General features: G+C 40.9%; 1 pseudogene across 1 annotated transcript; it reads right to left on the bottom strand.

The window, feature by feature from the left end:
• Nucleotides 1–218: 218 nt before the first annotated feature.
• Nucleotides 219–3,842, bottom strand: LOC143859096 (N6-adenosine-methyltransferase non-catalytic subunit MTB-like; annotated as a pseudogene). Its single transcript, XR_013239149.1, has 3 exons — nucleotides 1,323–3,842; nucleotides 580–1,134; nucleotides 219–473 (listed from the first exon to the last, which is right to left on the bottom strand). The product of XR_013239149.1 is annotated as a N6-adenosine-methyltransferase non-catalytic subunit MTB-like (transcript).
• Nucleotides 3,843–7,129: the final 3,287 nt, after the last annotated feature.

Raw genomic sequence — 7,129 nt, 5'->3', positions numbered from 1 at the left:
AAAACGTGTCCACACTCCCATATTAAGTCTAACACTTCTAGCATCACATTTAAATGTGTCTAAAGGAGTGTCGACGGGTGTGGACACGACATGACACGTGTGTCGGTAATAAATTCAAAGTGCCAGCGAAATCATAGGTGAATTGGTACTGCATCCAATCTCCGAAAAAGTCCCTATTGTTTCGATTAATCAAATTTTGGAATGGGATATGGACTGAATCCCTATGAATAGGAGCAAACCTTATTCCATGGTTGTGCAGACAATGGCATAAGAAATATAAACCACTTAAGAAATGCATACAGATTCTTGATTTGAAGGCCAGAAAACGTTTGTAGGTGGCAAATTTGGAATCATGAATGCTAACCGTTAGGAGGTTCTTCGGCAATAATTATGTCCGGGTCAATGTTGGCATGGATAATATGACCATCAGTGCCACGGCGAACAGTTCCTTTTATGCTCATCAAGCAGTGTTCCTACTCCACAGAATGAGGACACAAATTATAACAAGATATTTATCCATAAAACAAAAAATGAAGATATATCCACCAAACAGAAAATATTAATGCAATTATAACCTACCTTAGAGGGCTGAAAAAGAGTATGCAAATCATGACGCGGTCCTGGAGTCGCATTCAACCTGTTTGTCTTCACCCAACATATATCCTCACATCTCCGAAATCCCCACAAAATTACCAATGAGAAAAAAATACCATACAGACAAAAAAGAAGCACATAAGAGGGAATGAAAGGGTCTATTACAGTTGAAAACATTACTGCATTCCAGCAGGGGGCAATGCAATGAAGTTTTTTTTTTGTCTGTATTCTGTGTGAGCATAAAGTTCAAAGCAATTCATTTTCCAAAAATAAATAAATAAATAAATGAATAAATTCCAAAGCAATGCAATGAAGTTGAGAGATGTTAAGAGATGTTATCATATTAATGCTATCAGATATTTTCTATAGGGTCCTCTCTTAGCTGTGGTAATCAAGATCAATACTCAATTCAGATGTAAGTGAAATAGTAATTCCTGTAAAACTCAACTAACACACCTTCTTTAGGCAAAGGCGTCCCTGCTCAAGACCCACGCCATCACCAACCCAAAGGAAGATAAATGAAGGAGTGTCAGCAATTGCCTGAAAACATGGTAAGAGCAGGGTTAAGGCTTCAGAGAAAAGCACAAGGTTATAAAATAATATGAATGGACAGCAAATTTGCATATGTAATTATGTAAATAGATTTGAGAGAAAATAAAGACATCCAAAAGCCATATCATATACGCCAACACTGAAGTGAAGAAACTTAGGACAAGTAAATGGTGTACCTCAATTTTTAGATTTTGTATTTCTTCTAGTGTCCAGTACTCCAGAACCTGAGAGAACCCGATGGACATATTCCTCCCATGGGGGATCGACAAGAATGACATCGAACTTGGTGCCAAAAAATTCAGGGGACAACACATGCTCACGCAGGTCGCACTTGTAATACATGGGTGGGGATGAAGATTTGGCCACAATTTCATCTTTCCTCTGAATAAGTTCCCTCAGCTTTGGGTAATCCTCCACAACACTGGTAAGTTCTAGCCCCCTGATGAAATTCTGTGGTCGCATACCAGTATCCACAAAATTTTGGGAGTAGTCATTTTGCTCTCCCCTTGAAGGAGCTTTACCAGGGGGAGCACTAATCCTAGGTGGACCCCAACCCATTGGAGCATTATCATGAGGTACTCCACGTCCAATTGGTCCTATTATATTAAATCCAGGACCAGTTATGCCAGTAGATACTCCTCTTCCAGGGCCAAATTGATTAAAATACATTGCATGGTTTGGGCCAGTCCCCATATTAGGAAGGAATCGCGGTCCTGACAATCGTGGTGGTGGTATGGGAGAAAGTCCAGGTGGGGCAGCCAACGCATTCATATCAAAACCTCGAGGTCCAGGCCAAACAATTGGCCCTGGAGATGGAGGAATGAAAATCGGTATAATTGGTGGGCCTGGAGCTGCGGACATGTTTGGGCCAATGGGCAGCATGGGTCCAGGTGGCAAGCTCAAGTGACCAAAGGGAGGTCCCACCATAGGCACTGGGATTACATGTTGCCCGTCCCTCCCCTGAACCCCTCCTCGTCTTCCTCTCCTGCCTCCTTTTCTTCCTTGAAGAATGCTCGTATTGAAAGACCCCGGTCCCTGGTTATTTCCAAATGGAGCAGTGAACCCCTACTAGAAGTCTGGCCTTCACTAGTATGCCTAGAAAACATGGATCCAGACTCCTCTCTCTCATAATCGAGAGACTTGGGCCTGATCTCTATCACATCCGAATACTCATTTTTAGTTCCAACACTCGAGGTTTTCATGCCTTCAGTCCTGGTTCTGTCTTTTCTATAAGAAGGTCTACCATGAAGCTTCTCATTATCCATTCTATCCCGTTCACGCCTCTGTGAGTCCCATTCCTTTTTATAGTCAAAATCACCATCCCCATCTTTTGCCTCTTTATCATTCCTGCTCTGCTGCCTCTTCCTCCAACTATCTTTAGAACCTCCCCAATCCCTATCTCTGCCTTTGGATCTATCATTTCCGTAAGCTTCTTTTTCACTTTGCCTCCCTTTGTGGATAATACTTCTTTCATTGTCAGATTGAGAGAAACCTCGATCAATTTCATCCGACTCTTGACGATGTCTCTCAATTCTCTCCGGGCTTCGTGACCTTTTAGTGCGCCTCACTTCCCTACCACTTCTATTTGTATTATCTAACCTCTCTCGACTTTCCGCTTCATCACGGCCACTATGAGCAAGGTCTCGTTGCTGTCTGTTCTTCTCAGTTTTCTCTCCATGGGCTCTGGAGCTCAGCCTATGGGCGCTAGACTCAACATCCTTCACCATTTTCTCTCTGACACTCATCTGCCTATTGTCTCTAACACCTTCTGATCTTTCTTCTTGTGCCTCTGACATGCCTCTACTTTTACTCCTCTCTCCATCAACCCTTCTCTCTTGTTTCTTGATCTAACACCCTTATCAATGTTTGAATCTAAAGCCCTCCTTTTACTCTCTTGTGATTCAATTCTTGCATCAACATTTCTCTCTCTAGAAGACGCATGCTTATGATCCAAATAACCACCATCATCGGCCTTTCTGACAGATTCAGATTCATCCCATCTTCTCCTCGGATTCCTTTCCCGTTCACGACTTCCAAGACCTTTATCTCTACCACTTTCCATCCTTCCTGAATACCTCGAATCCCTATCCCGCGCATGTTCAAATGACCCATCATGGGGATTATCCGCCTTGCTTCTAATTTTGCTCTGAGAAGCCTCTTGAGAGGACGTCTTTGTGCTCGATTTCCTCAGAGAGTTCCTCTCATTTTCATCAGCTAAACAATATACTTCACTCCTTACAACATCCCTGCCCTTTCTACTAATTTCCGATTCTCTATCCTGATACACACTACTCAATATCTTCACACTCTTCCCCTCATGGGTTTTCTTCATTATCTTCGAAAATGATTCCTCGTCCCCACTGGCCCCTCTGCTTGAGCCCCCTAACTTTTTCCTAATGTCATTTTTGTCCCCGACACTCTTTCTTTTTCCACCATCTTCCCATTCTTCGTTTTCTTCTGGAATGTTGCGCTTTCTAGAGTTGCTTAACCCGAGCTTCCTATTACCAACAATCTCCCTATCTTCCTCTTCTTCAACCCTTCATGTCTGAATTCTCCTCCAAATCCTGTTCCGTGTAACTCCGAATTGATTCAAGTGCATCCATTACAAAGAAAGACTGTCAAATACAATTGATTTATATTCCTTTCTATATCCTTAATCAAGATACAATTGCAACTTCAACAATGATTAATCCACACAAAAATCACACCATCCGTCTAAGCGAAGACACGAAAAGGAAATTGATTCCTCTAGTCCAAACCAAAACCCTAAAGATTGTAACAAACCCAAGAAAACTGACAAGAATTGATCCTACATATAACCAAACACTTAAAATGAACTCAAGCAAGACCCACATTTTCAAAAATAAAATAAAATCAACCAAGACCCATAAAATCAATTGAGCCCATAAAATCAACTCCGATCAGACTTTACAGATAGGAGAGTTAGGATCATCATAAAAAGTGTATTCATAAAAAAAATCACTTCAGCCCACTTGATTCGAAGATCCAAACTGTTATTTTTTTTGGGTACCAGTGTAAATAAGCCTTTCCCATAAAATCAACCCCATAGGATGATCCAAACCTTCCGATCGGGGAGTTAGGATCATTATATGGAGATGGTTTTTGGGGAAAGGCCTATTAATATTGGACCCCATTAAGTGAACGGTTTGGATATTTGAATAAGGATCGTAATGAATTTTCTAATAAATATGTGTTATATATGGTACTGATATTGAAACCTATGCTTACAGACCATGCAAGCAATGCAAGGTCTTCCAAAACAAGAAGTTTGAAATTTTGTCTTCAACTTAGAAGAGTTGACAGCAGAGGAGAGACAAGATGCATATGCTAATCTTGTGACTATCGATGTGGAACACTTCAATGTGATTAAAGAGCTTAATGATAAAGAGAAACGGAAATGGATCTAACTTCTAAGCCAACGCCCACCAACCTAACCGGCATGGCTTCTTTTTTGCAAAATCACATAAAAAGTCCTACCAATCAACATGCATAGTTCTGATTAGGGCTGCAATAGGGTCGAGTTTTTCAAAACCCTAGCCCAACCCTGGATCCCATTATCTCGGTCCTGACCCGCCTTGACCCTGAGTTAGGGCTGAAGAACCTCAATCCATGGCCCGCCCTCCAGGGCTCAGTGCTGGCCCAGGCCCGCCCTGATTGGCCCTGATTGGGCAGGGCCGGGCCGGCCCTAATTGACCCTAGTGCACATACCTGTTAACTTATTAAGAGTGCCAAAAATAAAGCAACCACTTATCATATAGAACAAAATGATCAATAAACAGAGAAAGGGAACAAAATAAGAAAATATGAATTCAACAACATGACGGGCAACGGAGACAATTAATAATAATAATCTAAAGAAACATCAATCCAAGATAATAGAAAACATTAGCAAAAGAAACATGCATAGATGGTTCAATTCTATAATAGAAAACTCAGGGTCGGGTCGGGTCAGGGTGCCCGAGGCATTAACCCAGAACCTGACCCGACCTGAGTCAGGGTCTAAAAAAATGAACCCTGACCCGCCCTCGGGGTTGGAAAATCCAGCCCTGACACTGTTCGGGTTCAGGGCGGGTCACGGCTGACAGGGCCAAATTTGCACCCCTAGTTCTGATATTGATGAATGTTTTGTTCTTCATTTGTTTAATTTAAAGATCAATTGACTTTTATTTACATGTTATGTGCTTTCTTCACTGAACGTTGGAAGAAGAATTTGGAAAGCAGGGTCACTGAGCCTAGCCTGCACTTGTTAAGCTTGGCATATTAATTAAATACTCCCTGTATACAAGAATCTGTCTAGATATGTCAACGTATGACTGAATATTCTCTCAATTTCATTGCAGTACTTGGATACAAAAAAGGCATGGTTCAGCACATTGCGCTACTTTCTTAAGGGTTATTGTTTGTTGTATAAATGTATCCCAGCTGCATTTTTTTTTTGCTATACATACATGTTTCCCAGTTGCACATTGCAGTACTTTCTTAGATTCAAATGGGATCCATGCTTCTGTAGCAAGTGATTTCAAAGTCAGACCCTTCTTCTTGTTTGCCTAAGTAAGCAGTTGAACCCTTATACATATCTCATGAGGAACTCATTATAGAAGTTCACACCACACATGGGAATTTGGCTCCAAGTCGCCCAGCTTTTGAATGACCCAACTGGTGTTGGATGCCATGAGGCAATCGATCAGCCCCTCTTTCAAGTTAATTGAGTTGTGATTAGCAGTCTTTATAGGACATGTAATCTGTGTATATGAATAACTACTTTGCTGTTTTCTCCGCATTTTTAGTTTTAGCTTCTCATGATGAACACTAAAAAAGGTGGTTGCTATATCATTTTGCCATATTGAATACTAAATGGAATCCCTCTTTGAATGCGTGTGACCATGTTCACGGATTGGAAAGGGGCCCTGAGCATAGTTAACTGATAATGGTATAAAAATTCAAATGAAAAATCAGTTTCCTACTCAATATAGCCATTGAACCTGCTAGTTCAGCTCCGGAAATTTATTTGTCAGCTGAATTCAGCCATTTCTACAAGTACTTTTTGGTTAACAAACGGATAAAGATAGTTATATACCTTTCTGTTAACTTGGATGAATGGGCATGTGAAGACTCTGTATTTCAATTTCTAAAACTTAAACATATATGCTTGCATATTTGATGAAGATGTAAAAGTTCAAAGAAAGAAATTTTTTTTCACTAACTTTAAAAAAAAGGGTTTTTCACCATCATTTGTTGGGTTTGTCACTAATCTAATCTCTCTCCATTATCTGCATTTCTTTGACAGGTAGAGGTTGTTCAACCTGCCTTTGCACTGGGAAAGCCTCAACTTCAGGGACTCCTATACATGAATGGAGCATGGTAATGGAGATGCACCGAGTCATGGTCGTTTTTGTACATGACAACTACTTTGAGAACAACCAATTTGTTATATACTTTTAGATCAAATTAAAGTCTACCAACAATTCATGTTAAAAGGGGGGCACATAATCCTACGCGCGGGGGTGGGGTGGGGGATCATCTCCCCAAACTAATTTGTAAATAGTTGTAGACACCCAATTTTGTCAAGGTGGAACTAATGGTAGGTTGTCGCGAGGAAGAATCTCATGTCGAGTCCTAGAGCACCGGTTCCTTTTCTCTCAATCTCTCTTTAGGTTATTGAAACAGGAAAATACTTTTCGAAAATGATTTTAACTCAGAGATGCAACAAAAGCATGTCTTTACGCATCACCCGCCTTTTACGGCAGAACCAAAAAGCCCGTTATCACATGGCATGTCAGCCGAGAAGTTAATTTTGAGTAAAAAACATCCGTTTTTACCCAAAAATACTTCGTGTCCTAAAAGCTAACGATATTAGATTCATTAGAATATCCCCGGAACGAGAAATCCAACGGATTTGACCGCGCGCGATTCGGAGTCCAATCGGAGGAGTTATGGTCAGCCGAAATTCCCCAAAAGAGAT

The sequence above is a fragment of the Tasmannia lanceolata genome, unplaced genomic scaffold, assembly GCF_043159265.1.
Source record: "Tasmannia lanceolata isolate RefF3 unplaced genomic scaffold, GAP_Taslan_0.1 ptg000029l, whole genome shotgun sequence".
NCBI classification, from domain to species: domain Eukaryota; kingdom Viridiplantae; phylum Streptophyta; class Magnoliopsida; order Canellales; family Winteraceae; genus Tasmannia; species Tasmannia lanceolata.
This window is presented reverse-complemented; position numbering and strand designations above follow the sequence as displayed.